The 24708-nt window shown below is 47.3% G+C and overlaps 1 long non-coding RNA gene and 1 pseudogene across 1 annotated transcript; one reads left to right on the top strand and one right to left on the bottom strand.

Annotated features, from left to right (window-relative positions):
- Window positions 1-5953: 5953 nt before the first annotated feature.
- On the bottom strand, window positions 5954-7484 carry LOC124684777. Its single transcript, XR_006997152.1, has 3 exons — window positions 7411-7484; window positions 6148-6233; window positions 5954-6057 (listed from the first exon to the last, which is right to left on the bottom strand). It is a non-coding gene; the product is annotated as an uncharacterized LOC124684777 (long non-coding RNA).
- A 3050-nt stretch (window positions 7485-10534) lies between these two features.
- Window positions 10535-21689, top strand: LOC124682643 (annotated as a pseudogene).
- Window positions 21690-24708: the final 3019 nt, after the last annotated feature.

The following is a 24708-nucleotide window of genomic DNA, read 5'->3' on the forward strand; positions in this document are numbered from 1 at the left end:
GATAAAATAAAATGGGAGCCGCTCTTTGAAGGTTTGCCTGGCAAGGGGGTTAGAGTACCCGCTACCATTCGTTGACAACAACATACACCTCTCAAAACTTTATTTTTATGCTCTCTTTATGTTTTCAAAATAGAAGCTCTAGAACAAATATAGCAATCGATTCTTTGCTCTTTGAAGGATCATTCTTTTACTTTTATTGTTGAGTCAGTTCACCTATTTCTCTCCATCTCAAGAAGCAAACACTTGTGTGAACTGTGCATTGATTCCTACATATTTGCATATTGCATTTGTTATATTGCTTTGCATTGACAACTATCCATGAGATATAAATGTTACAAGTTGAAAGCAACCGCTGAAACTTAATCTTCCATTGTGTTGCTTCAATACCTTTACTAAGAATTTATTGCTTTATGAGTAACTCTTATGCAAGACTTATTGATGCTTGTCTTGAAAGTACTATTCATGAAAAGTCTTTGCTATATGATTCAATTGTTTACTCATTGCATTTACATTGTTTCGAATCGCTGCATTCATCTCATATGCTTTACAATAGTATGATTAAGATTATGTTGGTAGCATGTCACCTCGAAATTATCTTTTATCGTTTACCTACTCGAGGACGAGTAGGAACTAAGCTTGGGGATGCTGATACGTCTCCAACGTATCTATAATTTCCGATGTTCCATGCTTGTTTTATGACAATACCGACATGTTTTGTTCACACTTTATGTCATTATTATGCGTTTTCCGGAACTAACCTATTGACGAGATGCCGAAAGGCCGGTTGTTGTTTTCTCGCTGTTTTTGGTTCCGGAAAGGCTGTTCGGGCAATATTCTCGGAATTGGACGAAATCAACGCCAAACCTCCTATTTTTCCCGGAAGGCTCCGAACACCGAAGGAGAGTCGGAGGAGAGCCGGGGGCCCCACACCATAGGGCCGCGCGGGCCGGACCCTGGCCGCGCCGGCCTAGGGTGAGGCCACCCTGTCAGCCCTCCTGCGCCGCCTCTTCGCCTATAAAACCCCTTTCGACCTAAAAACGCAGTACCTCTTGACGAAACTCCAGAAAGACTCCAGGGGCGCCGCCACATCACGAAACTCCAATTCGGGGGACAGAAGTCTCTGTTCCGGCACCCTGCCGGGACGGGGAATTGCCCCCGGAGCCATCTCCACCGCCATCTTCACCGCCATCGCTGCCTCCATGATGAGGAGGGAGTAATCCACCCCCGAGGCTGAGGGCTCCGCTGTAGCTATGTGGTTCATCTCTCTCCCATGTACCTCAATACAATAATCTCATGAGCTGCTTTACATGATTGAGATTCATATGAGTTTTGTATCACTACTATTCTATGTGCTACTCTAGTGATGTTATTAAAGTAGTTTTATTCCTCCTGCACGGTGTAATGGTGATAGTGTGTGCATCCGTGTTAGTACTTGGCGTAGGCTATGATTATGATCTCTTGTAGATTATGAAGTTAACTATTGCTATGATGGTATTGATGTGATCTATTCCTCCTACATAGTATGATGGTGACAGTGTGCATGCTATGTTAGTTCTTGGTGTGATTGTGTTGATCTATCTTACACTCTAAGGTTATTTAAATATGAACATTGAATATTGTGGAGCTTGTTAACTCCGGCATTGAGGGTTCGTGTAATCCTACACAGTTAGTGGTGTTCATCATCCAACAAGAGGGTGTAGAGTAGTCCTATTATGTGATCATTGTTGAGAGTGTCCACTAGTGAAAGCGGGATCCCTAGGCCTTGCTTCCAAGCATCGAATCTCCGTTTGTTTACTGTTTTGTTGCATGTTTACTCGCTGCCATATTTTATTCAGATTGCTATTACCAGTCATACTCATCCATATTATTTGCATCTCACTATCTCTTCGCCGAACTAGTGCACCTTTACATCTGACAAGTGTATTAGGTGTGTTGGGGACACAAGAGACTTCTTGCTTTGTGCTTGCAGGGTTGCTTGAGAGGGATATCTTTGACCTCTTCCTCCCTGAGATCGATAAACCTTGGGTGATCCACTTAAGGGAAACTTGCTGCTGTTCTACAAACCTCTGCTCTTGGAGGCCCAACACTGTCTACAAGAATAGAAGCTCCCGTAGACATCAATGTGCTGTTGCCACTAGGGATAAAACATCAATGCTTTTTCTAAGGATATTTGTGTTGATTACATTACGCACCATACTTAATGCAATTGTCTGTTGTTTGCAACTTAATACTGAAAGGGGTGCGGATGCTAACCCGAAGGTGGACTTTTTAGGCATAGATGCATGATGGATAGCGGTCTATGTTCTTTGTCGTAATGCCCTAAGTAAATCTCATATTAGTCATCATGATATGTATGTGCATTGTTATGCCCTCTCTATTTGTCAATTGCCCAACTGTAATTTGTTCACCCAACATGCTATTTATCTTATTGGAGAGACACCACTAGTGAACTGTGGACCCCGGTCCATTCTTTTACATCTGAAATACAATCTATTGCAAACTCTGTTCTCTGTTGTTCTTCACAAGCAAACATCATTCTCCACACCATACGTTTAATCCTTTGTTTACAGCAAGCCGGTGAGATTGACAACCTCACTGTTAAGTTGGGGCAAAATATTTTGATTGTGTTGTGCAGGTTCCACGTTGGCGCCGGTATCCCTGGTGTTGCGCCGCACTACACTCCTTCACCAACAACCTTCACGTGGCCTTCATCTCCTACTGGTTCGATAATCTTGGTTTCTTACTGAGGGAAAACTTGCTGCTCTACGCATCACACCTTCCTCTTGGGGTTCCCAACGGACGTGTGCTTCACGCGTTATCAGTCCCAAAACCACCTGGTGCCAATGTTGTCTCCGACAAGTGGGTTTATCGCCATAAGCATCACTCCGACGGATCTCTCGCCCGCTACAAAGCCAGATGGGTTGTTCGCAGCTTCTCACAAGAACACGTCATCGACTATGACGAGACCTTCTCTCCCGTAGTCAAACCCATCACTATCCGCATCGTCCTCTCCCTCGCCATCTCTTCCCGTTGGCCTATCCATCAATTAGATGTCAAGAACGCCTTCCTGCACGGTCACTTATCCGAGACTGTCTATTGCCAGCAGCCCAAGGGTTTTTAGGATCCCTCTCACCCCGATCATGTCTGTCTCTTGCGCAAATCCTTGTACGGATTAAAACAGGCACCGCGGGCTTGGTTCACTCGTTTCAACACGTTTATCACCTCCATCGGGTTCACCTCTTCTCGTTCGGACTCCTCCCTATTCATCTACCACTCTACTACTCACATCGCCTATCTCCTTCTATACGTCGACGACATAGTTCTCACTGCCTCGTCCACTGATTTCCTTCAGCACATTATTTCCACTCTTCACACGGAGTTCTCCATGACCGATCTAGGATCCTTACACCATTTTTTAGTTATTTCTGTCACTCGTTCTAACGACGGTCTTCATCTTTCCCAGCGACAGTACGCCCTTGACATCATCCAGCGCGCCTGGATGCACGACTGCAACCCCGCCAAAACACCTATCGACTCTGAATCCAAGCTCTCTATCAATGACGGTGATCTTCTTGATAACCCTACTCACTATTGCAGTCTCACCGGAGCTCTTCAGTACCTCACACTCACTCGTACCAAGATCTCTTACGCCGTCCAACAAGCATGTCTCTTTATGCACGCTCTGTGATCCTCTCATCTCAATCTTGTCAAGCGCATCATTCGTTACATCAAAGGAACTCTAGATCATGGCACTACCATAGCTCCTTCGTCTAATTCTTCCTTAGTTGCCTATTCCGACGCCGATTAGGCGGGATGTCCCGACACCAGGCGTTCTACCTCCGGTTTCTGTGTATTCCCATCTCTTGGTCATCCAAACGCCAACTTACCGTGTCTGGGTCGAGTGCTGAAGCTGAGTATCGTGCAGTCTCTCATGTGGTTGCCGAAAGTTGTTGGATCCGTAATCTTTTTCAGGAACTACGCCGCCCTCTTGACAGGTCCACTGTGGTGTACTGCGCCTATGTGTCGGCTGTCTATTTATCTGCAAACCCGGTTCAGCATCGCCGCACGAAGCACTCGACATTCACTTCGTCCGCGACAAGGTTCAGCTTGGCGATGTTCGTGTGCTCCACGTTCCTACAGCACTGCAGTATGTAGATATATTCACCAAAGGCCTCTCCACTGCTGCCTTCGTTGATTTTCGCTCCAGTCTCACCGTCAGAGATTTTGCCGCTGACACTGCGGGGGTGTTAGACTGAAGATAAACATGAAGTCCTATTCAGCTGGACTCCACCGTGATCCATGTAACGCACGTTGTGCATGCACCCTTGTAGCTAGGATCTCAACTGTATCTCGTGTGCGTGCGTGCCCCTCTCTCTCTCTGTACTCTATAAGTAGCCTGTACTAGGTTGTATAATGATCAAGCATTGCAGTGTGCTGCACACACAAAGTCTCCGACTATACATTCTTTCACTTCCACGCGCGACTTCCAAGATGGTGCCTCCTTTTACACGCTCCCTCCGCTGGCTTAGGTAGTCGGAGAGCCTCAACATCACCACCTGTGACGGCGAGCTGCAGCCACATAAGTCGATGGGCGCCACTGACATGGAGGGCAGCAAGGGGAGATTTAGTTGCTGGAGGGCAGGCACCATGAAGCAATATGTGCCAAGCTCGGCTTCACGCCTGGCGTCCCTCCGTGGGCGATGAAGGTAACAACCTCAAATTATGCCCCAAGTTGCTTCAATACGTGTACCTATTCAACTGCAGCTTCTGATGCTACTTGCTATCTAGCTCGTGTTGCTGGCTCCAAGATGAATAGAGGCTGGAGTTTCGTAACTGCGTGCATAATGGTTCTACTTCTAAAGCTTGCGAGCGCAAGCGGCAGCACGGTGGTCTGAAAAGGTGAAGTCCAACTGATCCCAGCACACACTAAAAATAAGCTGACAGCCAAAATTCCATCAGCTAACCAAATCGTGAATCTTGCTTGAAACAAAATTTCTAGCTGTGAGAGGTAAAAACCAGGGCACACAGATGATTGTGATGTTGGTCTGGAGACGGTGTATACTAGTTGACTTCTGGAATATTTTCCTGGCAGTGAGGAAGCTGAGGAAATTGATTGTAGGATGGTTTACAATAGATTGGTGTATTGTTTTACTTCTCTCTGGATGGCTTACAACTTCTCTGGCTTCAACGGTGTCAACAATCAGGAAAAGGGCCTCAATGTCTCTAGATAATGTACCAATTACATAGAGCATGGGTGATGTATGCTGCTATGGCTGAAATTATCCTTGTTCTTGTGTACTGTATGTATCTAGTACTTGTAGAGTAGCCTTCTCAGTAGCTAGTCGATTCCATTTTCTATTTGTTAGGTGTGTGTGCATGTCATCCTTGATTTTCTCTGGATGGTTTACAGTGTGAATGTCATCCTTGATTTTAAAAAAAAGATTGTAAGTTGTTATGAATGGGAATAACAGACTTTTGTGTATTTGCAATATAGCCTGGCATGAACTTACTAGAGTCAGGCCATAGTATGTGCCTACACAGTAGCGTATTTGTGTGCCATATGTCAGACATATGCAGCAGATTCAGTTATGAGTATCAAATAAGTGTTGCCGAATGGACAATTTATGAAGGGATATGATAGAGAATCTATTAAGAATGGAGATTAACTTAAAGATAGATAGGTTCCATCATCTAGGATATCACTTTTGCAAACCGTTTGGCAGCAGTACAGAGATTGCAGCAATGCTGCTGATGCAAAATTCATTTGTAACTCAACTAACAGAGAAGCAAGCTCAAATTTGCTCCATTACAACTAAGACAAACACTTGGATGAAATAAAAATTTCTGATGGATTACATGAAGTCTTGTTTAACACTCAGACAAATAAAAATTTCGAAACCATTACATGAAGTCTTGATGAACATCAAATAAAATAGTGCTACTAGTAAGCCATGGCTGTTCTTGCAAGAGATGCATCTTTCATGAATCATGATGGACCACCTGTATGCATGTCTTGCACATTCAATTCTCTTCACATTCAGGTGTAAAACTTGAACACTTCAACATAAACAATGAATTAGTAAGAACAATTATGTATAACTTAGCAAACTGAATACAACCATGATCAGTTGGAAGAAATTAACTCACAAAGAGAGGAACACTTGTTTTGTTTATGGGTGTGCTAAATCCTCCATCGTACAATTGCATTGACAAACTATTGGTAGATTGCATTGCTGCACAAAGCCACAAACATGTACATAATAAGGCTTTGAAACGAGAAGCACTCATGTGTACTGTTGGTTAACCCATGAACACAATGGAGACAATGAACACTGACACAAGAGGGTTTTCTGCTGTGTAAACAAACTACTTTGCTTCTTAATTTCTATTTATTCAACGATTACAAGGCTACTTGAAAACAAAAACTCAGGCTACAACTAAGATGTGAGTATGTGACTGCTGCCATCCCAACACTCATCGCCTGCCACCCTACATCGTTAGCATGACCGTTTGAGTACCATGCCAGTCCACGATCTGATCAGGGCTTTGATCTATCTAACAACCTAGGACCAAGTAGAGTAGACAGTTTAACTGAAGAAAATACTAATTGTTGAAACTGGCAGACTAAACAGCTAACAGAATGTACTGACGAAGCTAAAGTTTTCTGAAGATTCTTAAACATCAGCTGGTTAACTTACACATAATTCATTCTTTTGCTATCCACAACGAGTCTGCATGATGAGTGTTTGGTGTTGTGTGTTCGTATCAAGCTAGTTAACTTTTGATAATCCCTACGTGAGGCACCTAAGCAGCACTAGGAGATCGCTCGGTGCTGTTCATCACAAGAAAACACAGCAATACGGGCGTACACTATGAATGTCACCGCGGCTGCCACAGGCGATCCGGCTGAATCCAACTTTGTCGACCTGGATCCTATCCCGTCGAAGTGTAGGGAAATGGCGAGATCTCCGTCTCTAGCTCCGGGTCGCCGCCATAGTGATCGAAAATCTACAAGTTGAGATTGCCGGAAGGAACGTGTGGCTCGCTAGGGGTGCTGGTGCAAATTTGCAGCGTAACTAACATAGGCAGCGGGTGTGGTTTCGGAAAATTACAGCCTAAACAGCTCCCACGCTACGATTCAGATCGGCCGTCCAGAAAGCTTCGGATGCACGGATACACAAGTTGGCTGGATGCATAAGATACAGCGCCAGCACTAAATAGTAGTAATACTAATTCATTTTTTTCATAGAAGAACAACGGATATATGCATAATAAACTGATTTATCCTTCAAACACTTTGTGTCTAGGGCAGCCCGGTGCATGCACCAATTTGTCCAATGTGCTTGTTTTTATATGGAATTTTCACATAGATAACTGCAGAAAGAAACTGAGCATATGTAGATGGCTGACCTTCAGGTTTCTCGTAGTTGATACTGATCTTACTGCTAGGTATGCCCAAGTCACTGAACAGCTTAAAAACTTCATCAATCCTTGTGTCAAAATATACCACCCGTTCATAATAATAAGGTGGACGGTTCATGATCTCCACTGTCTTAAGGTGCTCAAAGTTAAGAATAGACTGTTCTGATGTATTATCACTTCCTTCTCCTTCCACCTGGAGTGTAGGGCGGTTCTACATGAAAAAGAAAACAAGGGTTAAAACTTAAAATCTTATGTGTCCTAGAGAAGTTGAAAATTGGATATGGCCACCCGTGTTATGTTTTTAATGGTGCCACCTGTGTTTATGAAGTACTCATCACAAAATAGGATGCCTATAATATTTTGATAAAGTCAAAATTCTCAAAGTTTGACCTACTGAATAATGAAAGTGTCAACATTTATAATCCCAAAGCAATATTTTTGGAACCCTCATAAAATATATTTTCTTATTATGTGCATTTAAAATTTTACATATTAATACTTTTCTGTATAAAGTTGCTTAATTTTTTTGGGCTTTGATAAAAAACTATAGGCATCTTAATTTAGGAAGGAGGGAGTATGACATATAATCATGTAGACATAAAACAATGTAGGGATTTATCTTATATTATGTCTTTGTCGACATATATGGGAATTAATATATGTCTTGAGAAACTTACTCCCTCCGTTCCTCTTGTCATATAACGACAAGAATCATGGAACGGAGGGAATGCAAGGTAATCACAATAAAACAAATGAGAAAACATGAACTTACAGTACCTTAAAATTAAGTTGCAGAATGAGGCTCTCCAATCTTGGCGTGTGGCGTAGAAGGCACTCAATGGCAGTTACATCATCATACACACACCACTCATTAAGTATCAAGGTCTTTAACTTTGGGAATGTAGGGCACCATGCCAAATCCCTTAGGAAGATTGTCTGCATGGAGTATGAACTATTGATAACAACAACCTTTTTTAAAAACTAACTAACTGAGTATAACAATTAAGTACACAGTTCAAGCTCAATACAGATTTATTGTTAGCCTAGTTATTAGCTATTTGGCATGTAGATAAAAGGTCTAGATGGTCCTAGATATCTTCCCAAGTTTTCTTTACATTTGGTAGAGATCTGAACCAATTGTCTTAAGAACAGGGAGTACTTAGAATGTGCGAGAGAAAAAGACAAAAAAATATGCAGATAAATTATTAGAAATCAAGTGCAAGGACTTGATGCAAAGTGAAAAATTAGTTGTTGACCAACACGTTTGAAAATAACAAGTGGCAACTTAATTAGCTGGTAAAAATAAATAGCTCTAGTTTGTCTATACTGATTCGACTAAATTCATAATCTTAAATTTAGCAAATCAAGGTTTCCTATTGATGGCAAATTATATTATATTTATCTAACAACAATGTAGGACATATATGCAGTAGTTGGTATTGGGCGTGCCTGGCCCCTAGTGTGGAAGCTGCAAACATTTGTAAAATTGGACAAAGTGACAGAAGAGGAATTAAATCTACCGGCCGGCCGGGTGCATGCATAGTGCAGTTTTGCTCTAACTAGTGATGTATGCGAAGGTAAAAATAAAAACAAAGATTGGATTTGACAAACCCTTCCATCGCTCCTCGTAGCTATGAGCTCCAGGCTGGTGGCTTCCGATAATCCACGGAGAATCAAAGAGCGGCCGGCATTGGCATCACCATCGCCGCCCTCGACGAAGCCAGTAAGCTGGATGGTTGCATTGGTTAAGCAAGGCATGGTGTCGAGAGACGACGGTGCAGTACAGATCCCGTCGTGGTCACCGGATAGCTGCAGATGGCGGAGGCTCGGGGTGGAAATCCTGATCGGCGATTCTGAGGCGCAGTCCATGATATGGAGGCGCTCCAGCGAGGGCGACACGATGGCATCGCCATCGAGGCTGCAGGCAGTGAGGCTGAGGTGGAGAAGCTTCGTGCAGCAGGAGAAATCGAGGCTGCCATGGTCGAGATCGACCCCCTGGAGGCGCATCGTCGTCAGGTGCGGGGAGGCGAAAGGTTTAGGCGACCACCTATCTTGGTCGGCAGGTAAGGGATGCGCACGGTGAGCGAGCGCGCGCGGCAAGTCGACAGAGCGTGCCTGATCCAGAGGTCGACGTGAGGGTCGAAATAGCTGTACTCGTCGTCGTCGTCGCTTATCAGCAGGTCGGCGTTGATCTCAAACGAGCGTAGCGGGGAGGCGCCATCACGGTGGAGCAGCAAGCTGTTGACGAAGAGGCGAAAGCCGTCGCCTGATCCGTTGACGCGGACGGCGGGGGTGGACCTCCACAGGTAGCGCCAGCGGCGGGCGAGCACGGCCGTCTTCACCGCATCGCGAGACGGCAGGAAGGAGAGCACGCGCAGGAGGAGATCGTCCGGCAGCGCGCCCAAGCGATCGCCGCCTCTCATGTCTTGGTCTGCCGGCTGAGGCAGGGATGGATTCAGATCTTATTTGAGAGGCTGGTTAACTTATATTGCTACTAGGATTCTCTGGCGTTTTTTTTTTTTTTTTTTTTGGAAATGTTCTCTGGCGTTTATTAAGGCTCTAAAAATGGCATTCACTACACCACATGCCTAGATTAGCGGCACTTCGGTGCAGGGGTTTTTAAAAACTGCCGCTGGAGTTTGTTTCACCGGCATATTTTGGGTTAGTGCCGCTAATGTTGGGCTAATTATCAGCAATCTACAAAAGTGCCGCTATTTTTAGGCTAATTCATGGCAATATGCGGAAAGTGCCGCTAATCTTGGGATAATCCACGGCATCCTCATAAAGTGCCGCTAATCTTGGGATAATCCGCGGCATCTTGTCTTGCGAAAAGTGCCGCTATTCTGGGGCACTACACCGCATCTGCTAGAAGTGCCGCAATTGGTTTCCGGAGAAGTGGTTCCGATTGTGGTACGTTTTTCAGAAATGCCCTCGCGATATTTACATTATGCAGTGTAGTCCCCCACCTCTCGCACCATATCGAAACCGATCCCCTATCTCACTCCGGCGACCGCGAGGGTGCGAGATCTCTCCTCCTACCCACACCCACCGTCTCCCCCCTGCCGCTTCGCCGACACAGTAAGTCCCTGCCACCGACGCCACCGGCGCCTCCATGTCGCACAACTACAGGGACACGATCCCGCTCAACGTGTCGTCGACGCAGTCAGACATCGACGAGATCGAGAGGCTACACGCCATCCGCCACCGTCCTCTGCGCAGCCATCATCCCCTACGCGCGCCTACATCCCCATCTCATCCTTCACTAGTAGGAAAACCCTTATAGGCGAAGCTTAGTTCTGTGGCGCACCGTTTTGAGTGCGCCACAGAAACTTATTTTGTGGCGCACGAAGCTCGGTGCGCCACAGAAATAGCTTAATTTTGTGGCGCACTACTAAACGGTGCGCCACAAAAACTTGGTGGGCCCCACACCCTGTCACCCCCAACCATTGGTTTTACAATTTCTACGGCGCACAAACCTCGGTGCGCCACGTAAATTACTTCTCGTGGCGCACGGTGACCGTGCGCCACAAAAATAATGTTTTCTGTGGCGCACTTTGTCTCGGTGCGCCACAGAAATAACGTGTACTATATCAAGGCCGTACCCCTCCCTCGCCACCGTAGTTCCTCTCCCCTCTCTCCCCTCTCTCCCCGCGCCGCCGCCTTCCATGGCGAGCGATGCCGTCGCTGTCGCCGCCGCCGCCGCCTTCCTCCGCGATGGCCGGATGCCGCCACGCTCCACCCATCCCCGCCACCAGCAGCACAAGCCGCTGCGGCGTGGAGGAGGAGGGGCCGGCGCGGCGTCAAGGTGGAGGAGCCGCCGCCGCGTCAAGGTGGAAGAGCCGCCGCGACCTCCACCCCTGCCGTCGTCGTCGGTGAGCTCCTCCACAACTGTCCAAATCGTCGGTAAGCTCCCTCCCCTCCCCTCCCTCTTCCTCCCCGCGCGAGCACAACGTGCTCGACGAAATGCTCGCTCGGTTGGCTCTGGATGCATTTGCTGCTAGTGATGCTTAGCTGTTAATCTTGATGCTACTGGTTCATTTGTTGGCTCTGGATGCATTGCTGCTAGTGATGCATTGCTACTCGGTTGGTTCATTTGATGCTACTCGGTTCATTTGTTGTGCTCGGTGAGGTTAACTCGTTAATCTTGATGGCTTATTACTACTCGGTTCATTTGTTGTGCTCAGTGAGGTTAACTGTTAACAATTTTCTTGATGGGTTCATAGGAATTTGATGCTACTTGTTCATTTAAATGCTTGTTGTGCTCAGGTGAGGTTAACTGGTTCATATGAATTTAAATGCATGAAATGCTACTCGGTGGGTTTGTATACATACATATTTATAGTTGCTCTTGGTTGGCACGGGATTAGTTTTACTGGACCCCAAGTAATTCTCTCGTTGGGATTAGTTTTCCGGACCCCAAGTTTTTTGGACCCCCGATGATTTACTTGATGGATTCTTGTGAGCTTATGGTATGCTTATAATGCTCCGATTAGTGGGGATGCTTACTCGGATCATGTGCATATAGTTCATATAGTTCCCTAAAAATAAAGAATGCTCCCTGGCCGGAAGCTTGATGTCTTAGCTCAGCCAATGATGCAAAGGCTGAGGCAAAAACTTGGATAAGAACATATACTAAAATGTGTGATTTAAATGGAATGCTTATGATGGTTACTACCAAGTGATGAATAATCCCTTATGGTACCCCAGCTTTGTTTTGAACTCAACTGAGTAATGATAAATTTCTATTTCTTGTGTTGGCTTTGATGAAAATAGAGATATCCACAGTAGGGGATCATGTAAATGAATGCCACTATGGTATCCTTTGAAGAAAAAGGACTGTTTCGATGGTTTTAAAAGGCTAGGTGGTGCTAGGTGATTCAGATTGGCTACCAAGACTTGTCTCATCCGGTTAGCTGGGATATGCTATGTGTTGTTGCTTGTTTAGGCATATCTATCACTTACTGGATTTACTCGGTTCTTGATTGGCCTCTCTTTTGCCAGCATCACTTGGTCTATATACCAAGTGATGAATAATCCCTTTGGAGCATCTCGCTCCATGCATGCTATGTGTGTTTGAGCATCTTGACTTATGTCCCTATGATAATGGATCATCAAATGTTCCCTTTGTCCCTGGTTGCCTCCTTATTGATGCCTTATGATCCAAATGATCCAAGTCCCTTGCATGATCCCATTTGTCCCTAATGTTGCTTAATTAAGATGAATAAATTCCCTCTAATCACCATTTGGAGATCAAGACTAGTTCTTGATATCCATTAGTTACTGTCAACACATGTGTTTGCATGTGTGTGTGAGCTGCTTGTAGTGTCACTTGACTATTCAAGTTTCAATGTTGGTTACTTTTCCTCTAGTGCAAGAAATGGTTGAGCAGATGTTTATCCACTGTTGGCCTTTATTCTTGGGTAGCTCAAAGTGTCATGCACTTACTGGATCATCAAATGCAATATACTTTGTAGACGAGCCCCCCTTTCCCTGGCCGCCGTTCCGTGAACGAGTCCTTGATGAGACAACAACGCCGACATGCCTCTCCGGCGCAGCACCACTTTTCTTCTCTCGCCGTCCAGTACGTGAACGAGTCCTTAATGCCAAGACGGTGCCAGCCTCCCTAGCATCATGCCGACCTCTGTTGTCGCGCTTCAGGCCGTGTCGATCATGCGCCCTGCACTCTTCGCCTTCTTGCCCGGTGAACGAATAGACTAATCGTTGGAATAAGGAAGCCGATGACGGCCGATCGCAATTTAATCTTGCGACCGGCTGTCATCGGTTTCCTTATTCCAACGATCAGCCTATTGGTTCACCGGGCAAGAAGGCGAACAGAGGCAGGCGCGGGACACACGGCTTGAAGCGCGGCAACACGGCCCGGCATAATGCTGGGCAGGCCGGCACGGTCTTTGCATCAAGGAATCGTTCACTGGACAGCGAGGGACTGGCGTGGTTCTGCGCCGGAGATGCAGATCGGCGTTGTTGTGTCGTCAAGCACCCGTTGACGGAACGCCGACCGGGGAAAGGGGGCCCTTCTGCAAAGTATTTGTGTTGACCAACAATGTATGAGGCACATATTCTATTTTGTCATTCCATTTGCTTTGAGATTTTCAAAATGCCGATGATTAAAATGTTTGGTCACCGTACACTCGGGGTGGCGTAAGTGAGCCTGGTAAGATAGCACAAATATCAATCTCTTGTGCATCCTACCTGGCCTCGCTTACGCCATCCCGGGATGTTAATATTTGTGTTGACCAACAATGTATGAGGCACTTATTCCATTTTGTCATTCCATTTGCTTTGAGATTTTCAAAATGCCGATGATTAAAATGCTTGGTCACCGTACACTCGGGGCGGTGTTAGTGAGCCTCGTGTGATTGCACAAATATCAATCTCTTGTGCATCCTACCCGGCTCGCTAACTCCGTCCCGGAATGTTAATATTTGTTTCGACCAACAAAGTATGAGGCCCTTGTCATTCCATTTGCTTTGGTATTTTCAAAATGCCGATGATTAAAATGTTGGTCACCGTACACTTGGGGGTGGCGTAAGTGAGCCTGGTAAGATAGCACAAATATCAATCTCTTGTGCATCGGACTTGGTCTCACCGACGCCATCCCTAAATGTTAATATTTGTGTTGACCAACAATGTATGAGGCACTTATTCCATTTTGTCATTCCATTTGCTTTGACATTTTCAAAATGCCGATGATTAAAATGTTTGGTCACCGTACACTCGGGGGCGGCGTAAGTGAGCCTGGTAAGATAGCACAAATATCAATCTCTTGTGCATCGGACTTGGTCTCACTTACACCGTCCCCGAATGTTAATATTTGTGTTGACCAACAATGTATGAGGCATTTATTCCATTTCTCTTGTGCATCGGATACTTGTTGGTCTCACTTTCTTCCATTTTCATCATAGTAGGAACTGGATGGAAGGACCCCGATGCAAGCGAGCCTGGTGGGTAGAGATGACGGAGCAAAGGAGGAACCGGATGAAGACTACTTTGTATCTCGAAATTGTGAATTTTGTATGAATTAAGAGTTGTATGCAAAACATTTGACACTTGCCACTATATATGTATCTCGATCGGGCTCTAAGTAATGTGATGATGATGTCTATGTTATATCTGTGCAATGTACATGATATTTATATTATATCTGAATGTTGCTGTATATAACCTGTGTATCTGTATTGTGTATCTGTATTGCTGTGTATAAACTGTATATGTGTTATCACCAGATTTTGGCTAAATCAGGAGGTGGGCCGCGGTCAAGATGGGCTTGGAAGATTACATATGAGAGATCTATGAAGCAGCCTCGCACGGAGAATTTGGGCTAGTTAGCCCGTGTATCTTAGTATAATAGATTGTGTATCGATTTAGAAGTTAGAGTTTATCTCGTGCACGGTTTAGTGCACGTCCACATTAGAAAGTCCCCTGGACTATAAATATGTACCTAGGGTTTATGGAATAAACAACAACTCACGTTCAACCCCAAAACAAACCAATCTCGGCGCATCGCCAACTCCTTCGTCTCGAGGGTTTCTATCAGGTAGCGACATGCTGCCTAGATCGCATCTTGCGATCTAGGCAGCACAAGCCCCACGTTGTTCCATGCGTTGCTCGTACCGAAGCGTTTTTGATGGCGAGCAACGTAGTTATCATTAGATGTGTTAGGGTTAGCATTGTTCTTCGTTTAAGCATGCTTACGTAGTGCAACCCTTGCATATCTAGCCGCCCTCACGCCTATCTCGGGTGTGGGGCGGCACCCCGCTTGATCATTATTTAGTAGATCTGATCCGTTACGATTGCTCCTTGTTCTACAAGGATTAGTTTAATATCCGCAATAGTTAGGCCTTACAATGGGGGAGGATCCAGTGGCACGTAGGGTGGCGTTCGCAAGTCCTAAACGGGATGTTCCTAGGATCAACTTAATGTTGGTTTTCTGGCCTTGTTTAGGATCGGCTTACGAGCACCGTGCGTGGCCGCAAGGCCCAACCTGGAGTAGGATGATCCGATTATGCGGTGAAAACCCTAAATCGTCGTAGATCTCATTAGCTTCATCTTGATCAAGCAGGACCACCAAGTATTCGTGCACCCCGTACGGATCATGGGTGGATCGGCTCTTTGAGCCGATTCACAGGATAACCTGAGAGCCGATCGAGGCTCGTATTTAATGTTTACATGTATGCCCTGCAGGAAACTAAGCGAGGCATCTTCATCACCTTCCTCGACCAGGTATAGGTCAGGTGGCACGCCCTGCACTTCGCAACGCCGCGTGTGACCGGAAGAGCATTGCGGGCCGTTGCTCGGAGGGGTCTCAGCCAGCCGCAGCTCTAGGCTCTTCCCGGCTCTACGGTGTTGACAAGGCCGCTGCCCGCCGGTGGGTTTTGGCGAGCCAACACATTCTCGGCACGCCCGGTGGGACCCTCGTCTACATCAACCACATCGCCATCTACGTCTGAGATGGCGGACGGCGCGCCAGTCACCTGCGACGAGATCAAAGCCATCCTCGAAGCCGCACTCTTCGGCTCTTCCCACCGAACCCACTCCCATGGCGTCAGGGGGAGGGGTTCCACGCCCGAAGGCGCACTGGATGGGAGAGATCTCTCCGCCCCGTCGGAGGAGCACACCAGGTCTTTGAAGCATGGGGATCTGCCCAAGGAGCTCAGAAGGGAACATGGCGGGATCAAGGCAACCCGTGGAACCGAACTCATCGGTTCCGCTGAGAAGACCCGGCCGCACGATATCAGGCTCGGCAGAGACCCACGTCCGGGTCCCGGGTTCGACACGGCGGATCTCAGCCACCCCATAGATCAGCTAAAGTTTTCCTTTGGCGACAATACGGCAGGATCTGCAAGCCGCCATGACAAAGAGGAAACAGAAAGCAGCCACTCCCGTAGCAAGGATGAAGAGGGAGCCGATCCGCGCGACCAACCCCGATGTGAGGACAGGCGGTACCTGGCAAGAGGGGGAATAAGGAGCATGCGGTATCAACACCCACACTCCAAGCACCCTCTCAACAAATACGAGCAACACCACGACCGACGTCGGCGCTACGACGCCGACGATGAAAGGAATTTCCGGTCTGATGCCGAGGTCGGAAGGTACCGCCAACATGGTAGAAGCCACAACGGGTGCGATCGTCGCGCCGAAGGGAAGCCAAGGGGGCAGAGTGACAATGATAGGCACTGGGACTGCCCGTTCTTCAAACATTGCTGGGACTCAGGAATGAGCCGATTGCCAACAATCAAGGACTGCCCAGAATGCAAACAAAGGAAGAAGGGTGCCGCTAACGTGTCTGTGTTCAGCCGGCTAGGGCCTTTCCCGTATCAGAACAAGCGTGCTGAGTCCACTCAGATGGAAGATCTCGAGGAGCCGGAGGACGGTGGTGAAGAATGCAAATATCATCGGCCCGCATGGTGCCCCGATGGGCTCAGCCTGTTCCCGAAGCAAAAAGTCCAGCGTCCGCGTGAGTTGGAAGAAACCGAAAGATTATACCTGCGCACGCTAAGGAAGGCACGGCCTGATCCGGCCGCCAAAATTCTGCGAACCCCGGACGAGGAGGGTGAGCCACAAAGAAAAGAGTGGCGCCCCGAGCAGAGAAAAGCCGATGATGAAACATCGGCCGGCACAAATATGGTGTTTATCCTCCCGTCGGAGTTCGGTGCTCCAGGATCGGATGAGACATCCGTGGCACAACTTGATCGCGGCCCACGGCCGGTTATCTTTGAGAAGCCACGAGAAAAGAGCTACAGGCATCTGAAGGCCCTGTACTTACGAGGATATATCGATGGGAGGCCTGTAAACAGGATGCTGGTGGACACCGGAGCGGCAGTTAACATCATGCCGTACTCTATGCTACGTCGGCTGGGGCGCTCGAGTTCGGATCTAATCAAGACCAACGTAACGTTGAGCGACTTCAACGGCCAAGCATCTGAGGCGCAAGGAGTTCTGAACGTGGATCTGACCGTAGGAAGAAAGACCATCCCTACGGCGTTCTTTATCGTTGATAGCACGAGCAGTTATGCTGTTTTGCTGGGAAGAGATTGGATCCACGCCAACTGCTGTATTCCCTCCACAATGCACCAATGCATAATACAGTGGGATGGTGATGAGGTAGAGGTCGTCCAAGCCGACGACTCGGCTGAAGTTTCAACGGCTGGTATGAACGCATGGGAAGCAAGCAGGCCAAGAACCCCTCTCGAGTATCGGATTGGACGACTGCGAGCGCATCGATGTGACAAAGGGAAGGGTTAAGCTAGTTTTATCCACTGGCCTGACCATGTAGTTGAAGCCAAGCAACGTGCAAGTTGGCAAGGCTGATCCTTGTGATCGGCCCCAAGGGTCTATGAAGGAGCATTACAAAACCTTCACTGAGCAAATAACGTGGAGGCCGATTCCAGTAATCGGCCGGGGATATCCTCACCCACCATTCCGCCTGGGTTCAACATGTTATCCAACAGAGCCGATACCATCAATTCTCTTGACAGAATCGGCTCGGGGGGCACCCAGGTAGATAAAATACGAGGACACGCAACGGAAGCATTTCATCTTCTGTTGATGGGTATTGGAATATGGGGGCCGATACGCAAGTCGGCCGCGGAAAAATTCGAAAATTTTCAAGCATAGCCGATGCACAGACATCGACTTAGGAAAGAGGCTAGTACCCTCCAAGAGATATTGCGCCCAGAGTCTGGAGGGCATCAGAAATGTAAAGACGTTCTCACCGGAAGTTGCTTCAGCCTGCCAAAGATGATGAGCTGATCTGATCAGCAAGGCGCAAGGTTTGGGCTGGAGAATCTCGGGGGAGGGTGGCTCACCCTGAAATTTCCTCACTTTAAAGAGCCGATTTTGTTGAATCGGCTGATACGGCGCTGCGAGTTGGAAACCAAGGAGGATCGACGCGATCAGTTCGCTGCTATTCTCACCCGACTAAGGCCCGGGGGGCAGCTCACCTTGAAGATTCTCTGCTCCGGGGAACCGATTTCGTTAGAATCGGCTAAACTCTGCACCACGAGTTGCCTGAAGAACAGTGCTTATGTTGCAAAATTATCATAGCTTACTGGATCGGCCATATGGACCCTCAACGGAAGAGAGGTGATCGGCTGGTAGCCCTGCAGGATAGCTCTTTTGGACAAGGTTGAGCCTGCCCCGAAATCTCAATGGTGATCCGTCTTTTATCCTCGCCTTGGCTGAGGCTCGGGGGGCAGCTCGCCCTCGAGGTTTAACCAACTCTGTCGAAGTGGGCTCACTCCTCGTGACGGCTCGTTCAGAAGACAGTGATTATTGTCGAAGGAAACTGCCGGAGCTGAGCGAGCAGACTTCGGAGAGGATAATGTAAAGGAGACCTGACATTATTTCGGGAGTTCTGCCGCTAGGTTCAACATGCCATCTTGAGAGGTCTGCGGATGTGCGCGAGCAAGTTTTGGCCTTGTTTGGCAAGGAGTTTGGGTCTGGAGGAATCTATCTCGAAAGTTAGTGTGGGAGACCGATGCGATGCCATCGGCTTGTTGGGCATTGTCCAGTTTTGCAATCGGCAGAATCAGCAGGAAAGACAATCGGCTAAATTATCATAAAGGGAATCGGCAAAATCGAGGTGGGGAATTTCTTCATTGATAAGCCAGATTTCTTACATAGAAGAGCTGATTGCTCTCAAAAGGAAATACCAGGGGGATACATTGCCCCGTCTGCTACTGCTAGCCCTATGCTAAGACCCTATCTAGGGGCCGCTGCTGCCCTCGCCGTCGTCGTCGCCATCATCGCCACTGACGGCGCTGCTCCCTGCCGGCTCGTCATCACTGCTCCAGCGGCCGCCGATAGGACCCTCGTCGTCCTCATCCTCTTCGTCAGCGTCGTCGTCGCTGTCGACGTCGCTGAAGTTCCCGGGCCAGAGGCAGCGGCGTTTGGCCGGCGGCTCGTCGGAGGAGCTATCTTCATCCTCCTCCTCCTCTCCCTCCTCCTTCACCTCCTCGGAGGTGGTGAAGTCCGCCCAGGAGAGGCGGTCGTCTTCGCTCTCCTCCACCACTTCCTCGTCAGCAAGGAAGCGAAGGTCGCTCTCCCCGTCGGTTTGGGATTTGTCATCCTCGGACCAGACGTAGGAGTCATGGTCCTCTTTGTCCCACTTTGTCGGGGCAAGGATGTCGTACGCCGCTTGCGTACCCCACGAGGGCGTCGACTCTCGGATGGGAGAGGACACGTGGGAAAAATCCGACGAAGAAGAAGAGGAAGAGGAAGAGGACATGGTTGCAGGGGAGGGTTTTTTGGAGTGCTACTGCGGAAGGGGTGAAGAAGAGAACTGTTCGTTGCGGCTAAATAAAAGGAGGTGGGGGTTTTTAATTTCCGAGCAGTTCTCGAAGACATGGTGCCAAAACTGTCAAATCGTGCAGAGAAGTTGAGAAGGCAAGTCGTCATGATGAGGCATGCTGCAACAGTTCCGCTCTGCCGTGACACGACCCCTCTGAGAAAAAAAAAATAGAGTGGTTTTGAAATTATCATTACCAAAACCAGGGGGGCATGTGTTATCACCAGATTTTGGCTAAATCAGGAGGTGGGCCGCGGTCAAGATGGGCTTGGAAGATTACATATGAGAGATCTATGAAGCAGCCTCGCACGGAGAATTTGGGCTAGTTAGCCCGTGTATCTTAGTATAATAGATTGTGTATCGATTTAGAAGTTAGAGTTTATCTCGTGCACGGTTTAGTGCACGTCCACATTAGAAAGTCCCCTGGACTATAAATATGTACCTAGGGTTTATGGAATAAACAACAACTCACGTTCAACCCCAAAACAAACCAATCTCGGCGCATCGCCAACTCCTTCGTCTCGAGGGTTTCTATCAGGTAGCGACATGCTGCCTAGATCGCATCTTGCGATCTAGGCAGCACAAGCCCCACGTTGTTCCATGCGTTGCTCGTATCGAAGCGTTTTTGATGGCGAGCAACGTAGTTATCATTAGATGTGTTAGGGTTAGCATTGTTCTTCGTTTAAGCATGCTTACGTAGTGCAACCCTTGCATATCTAGCCGCCCTCACGCCTATCTCAGGTGTGGGGGCGGCACCCCGCTTGATCATTATTTAGTAGATCTGATCCGTTACGATTGCTCCTTGTTCTACAAGGATTAGTTTAATATCTGCAATAGTTAGGCCTTACAATGGGGGGGAGGATCCAGTGGCACGTAGGGTGGCGTTCGCAAGTCCTAAACGGGATGTTCCTAGGATCAACTTAATGTTGGTTTTCTCGGCCTTGTTTAGGATCGGCTTACGAGCACCGTGCGTGGCCGCAAGGCCCAACCTGGAGTAGGATGATCCGATTATGCGGTGAAAATCCTAAATCGTCGTAGATCTCATTAGCTTCATCTTGATCAAGCAGGACCACCAAGTATTCGTGCACCCCGTACGGATCATGGGTGGATCGGCTCTTTGAGCCGATTCACAGGATAACCTGAGAGCCGATCGAGGCTCGTATTTAATGTTTACATGTATGCCCCGCAGGAAACTAAGCGAGGCATCTTCATCACCTTCCCCGACCGTGCATAGGTCAGGTGGCACGCCCTTGCACTTCGCAACGCCGCGTGTGACCAGAAGAGCATTGCGGGCCGTTGCTCGGAGGGGTCTCAGCCAGCCGCAGCTCTAGGCTCTTCCCGGCTCTACGGTGTTGACAAGGCCGCTGCCCGCCGGTGGGTTTTGGCAGTCAACAATATGTATAGCAGGCAGCACAAAATCGTGTATAATACAAGCAAATTCTGTGGCGCACTAAGAAGCAATTCTGTGGCGCACGCTCTTCTGTGGCGCACCTAAGAACAAGTGCGCCACAGAAACCTTAATTTTGCGGCGCATGGGCAGGTGCGCCACAGAAACCTTATTTTTGTGGCGACGTTTCTGTGGCGCACCTCCCATGCGCCACAGAAGCCATTTTTGGTGCGCCACTGATGAGGCTTTTCCTACTAGTGCTTCCCTCTCCCGGCCTCCTCCATGCCGCCACTCCCGACGACCTCCTTTGTCCCCATCTTCGTGCTCTAGGCGCCACCAACCGCCCCGCCCACGTCGATCTCTGTGTCCATCTCGTCCGACGGCGTCGGGTGCCCGCCCATCGCGCTCACCGAGCCCGTCTGGGATACCGTCAAGCGTGACCTCGCCCGCATCATCAGCTACCTCAAGCTCGTCGTCTTACCCAACCCCTACCACGAGGACCTAGGCAAGGCGCTCAGGGACTGGGACATCTGGGGCCCTTTCTTCTTCATCCTCTTCCTCGGCGTCACCTAGTTCTGGTCCGCCTATGTGATGAAGGTACCTGCTATCCCTCTCACAACCAGATCTCCTTGTAGCCTCTGCATCTATATGTAGGTTTTATGGTAAGTTAGATCGTGTTGTACATTACTGAACTACATGACATGTAGCGTGGTTTACTTGGAGGCAAGCATCTGTGATGCAAGTTCAATGTTGCTCTTGACGAATCTGAGGATGTAAGACGCCCAATGAAATTATTTCAGAAAGCCTTGTTTTCCTAGCTCATACAAGTGTCCTGGTTGGCATTATATATTGCTCCAGGTCATGAACACCTGGCTTAGCAACCTTTTCAATCAAGCAGCATGTCATTACTGCTGAAAATAAGATACAGTAGCATATAGTTTTAAATGTTTTAGTGGCATGTAATCATGTAATTATAACTCAGGAGTAAGCTTATTTTGATGAATACATGTGCAACACAGAGGTGCTTGTTTGCTCCCTTTCTTTTTAACATAATTTTATAATATCATAAGTTTAGTGCAAGGATGTTGTCAAATATTTTTACAGATTGTAAAATTGTTGGAGCTGAGCGTTCTTTTAGCTATCTCCCTCCACGCTTTTATTCAGGTGAAACTTTTTGTAAAGAGAGTTTCGTGAGTGGAAGGAGCTGTTTGCTATATCATTGTATTTGTAGAAACTACACTGGAGTGCAATGCATTACTCGGACAACACTTGTTTACATTATATGCAATTGAACTTGATGTTTTGGAGAACATTTGAATGTAATGTTCATAGTTGTGAAGAAGAAGTCACTTGAACTAATCTTTGTGCGAAACAGACAAATCATTTTTTTTTGCTGTAACAAGTTTGTTTGCCTATAGTTTTCACATATTGAGCGAGTTACTGTATTTCCCAAATTCATATTTGTTTGTTTTTTTATATATTATAATTTATACCAAATACTACTATATGTGTTAACAATAATTTGAGCCTATCATTACAGCTGATAATAGTATAATTGCGTATACATTTTAATCCTAATGTTATTACTTCGGACCCTTATACTGAGGTTCCTGTGGTTGCTGCAGATTCAGTAAGTTCAACAACATCTGGTGAGATTGTTACAGATCATCGTCGACGGAAATTGTGATATTGCTGTGAGACAGGTCGCAAGCATTCACTTCAAGAACTTTGTTTCGAAAGCCTGTCACCTATTGATCCTGGTATGTGGATGCTAGTAGCTGAGCACTGACTCTCCTTTTTCCCGATAACTAACATTTTTTTCCTTTCTGTATGCAAACAATTCCGGAAGCTGACAAGTCCACGGATCGTGAGAATATACTGGGCTTTGTTACTCAGTTAACGCCACTGCTAAGGTTAATAACCTTGTTGCAATCTACCTTCCCTTTTCTTAACAAGTAAACATTTTCCTGTCATAGCTTCTTGATAGAATTGTAGTGCACTGCAGTATGTGTTTGGTTACGCTGGTATATTGATGGTTCTTTTTACTGGATAAATTGAACTCTAGGACATGTAGTTTTGAGTAATGTATTCACCGTGTTTATTGTTGTGGGATATCACTTATTTTCCTTTACCTCGTCGAGGGAAAATGGGCACCATGTTAGGTTTCTGTCTAATAGTAATAGAAGCAGTTAATTGCAGTTACGAAGGATCTGCAATCATTTTCCATTTTCCGTGTAATAGAAACCAATATGTAGTAAAATAATACTCCCTTTGTCCCTAGTTATAAGGTGTATAGTTTTTCGAGAAAAGACTCCAAAATATAAGGTATATTGCCTTGGGAAACCTGTGTGGATTTTTTTAGGGATTTTCTTGTGTTTTCTTATTTTGAAAGCTCCTCTATTTTATGATGTTAATTGTCCAAGATCAATCCCGCCAAAACCTTGTGTAGTTTTATCTTCATGCGTGTTTCTTAATTTTCGCGCCAAAAACTATACACCTTATATCTAGAAACGGATCGAGTATTGATTGTGCCTTCACGAAACACATACAATACAAACCATTCTAACTAGAATTTCGTTAGTTCTGTAAAAAAAATTATGGCCACTTTTCCTTTGTATGAAACCTCCATTTGTTGAGAAGCCTCCTACAAAATGTTTCCTAAGGTTGTAAGGTGGACACACGGCATTGTTTTTTTGCAAAGCATACCAACTCATAAATTTTTGCCTTTAGAGTGTTTCACTAATCAGCTAACAGGGAACTAATTGTGCATTATCCACCAAACTGGAAGTACTCCATTGTGCAAACGGAGGTGAGAAATTGGGAGGATTCAGCTACTATCATCGGCTGCAGTGTGGTCATCGAGCGGCCGAATAGCTTGTCGGTGGCAACAACCCCTGCCACGGGTGTAGAGGCAGTCCACGACCGGAAGCGGGGGAACATCGTATGCCGCGGGGGAGCGGCCGAGGAGCGGTGGAGAAGCGGCAGCGGATGCGGGACACCGGCGGAGGAGTGGTGTCTGCTTCGGGGGAGCGCCCGAGAAGCAGTGGAGTAGCGGCGGAGGATGCAGGGGGCGGCGGCTGATGATGCGAGGGCGTGGCAGCGGCACCATGGAGGAACCCTAGCGCTCTGGGTAAACTCGGGTCTGTTTGCTGTAGAGGCGAGCATCAGATTGGTTTTCTTTTTTAGACAGCCAAGCGCTTTATCTAGGGGAGTGGCAATCTCATGTAAATAGAAGGGAAAAGCAGAGTCAACATACCGATGCGGTGTTCCAACGCAGAAGCTCGGAAAACTGCCTCCGAGCAGTTTCTGGAATTGCACGCGAGCGTAGCTTCTCGGTTAAAATAAGCGACGAAGGAGCCGGAGACTTCTTTTGGGCTGCAGCTGCCCACCACCCTGATGCCCTCCCACAAGCCCAAAAGAAGTCACCCTTAGAGTGTTTCAATGGCAGCATACGTGGGCCGCTTCTCCTTGTTCCCCATCAGTACCTCCTCTGACTCCACGGATGCCTCGCCGGCTGCAGCCTCGGAGCGGCAAAACGAGGAGATGCCTCATCACCGGAATCAAATGGCCTAGGGAGGCGGAGTAGTCAACT

This window comes from Lolium rigidum, chromosome 1 (assembly GCF_022539505.1).
Source record: "Lolium rigidum isolate FL_2022 chromosome 1, APGP_CSIRO_Lrig_0.1, whole genome shotgun sequence".
NCBI lineage: Eukaryota > Viridiplantae > Streptophyta > Magnoliopsida > Poales > Poaceae > Lolium > Lolium rigidum.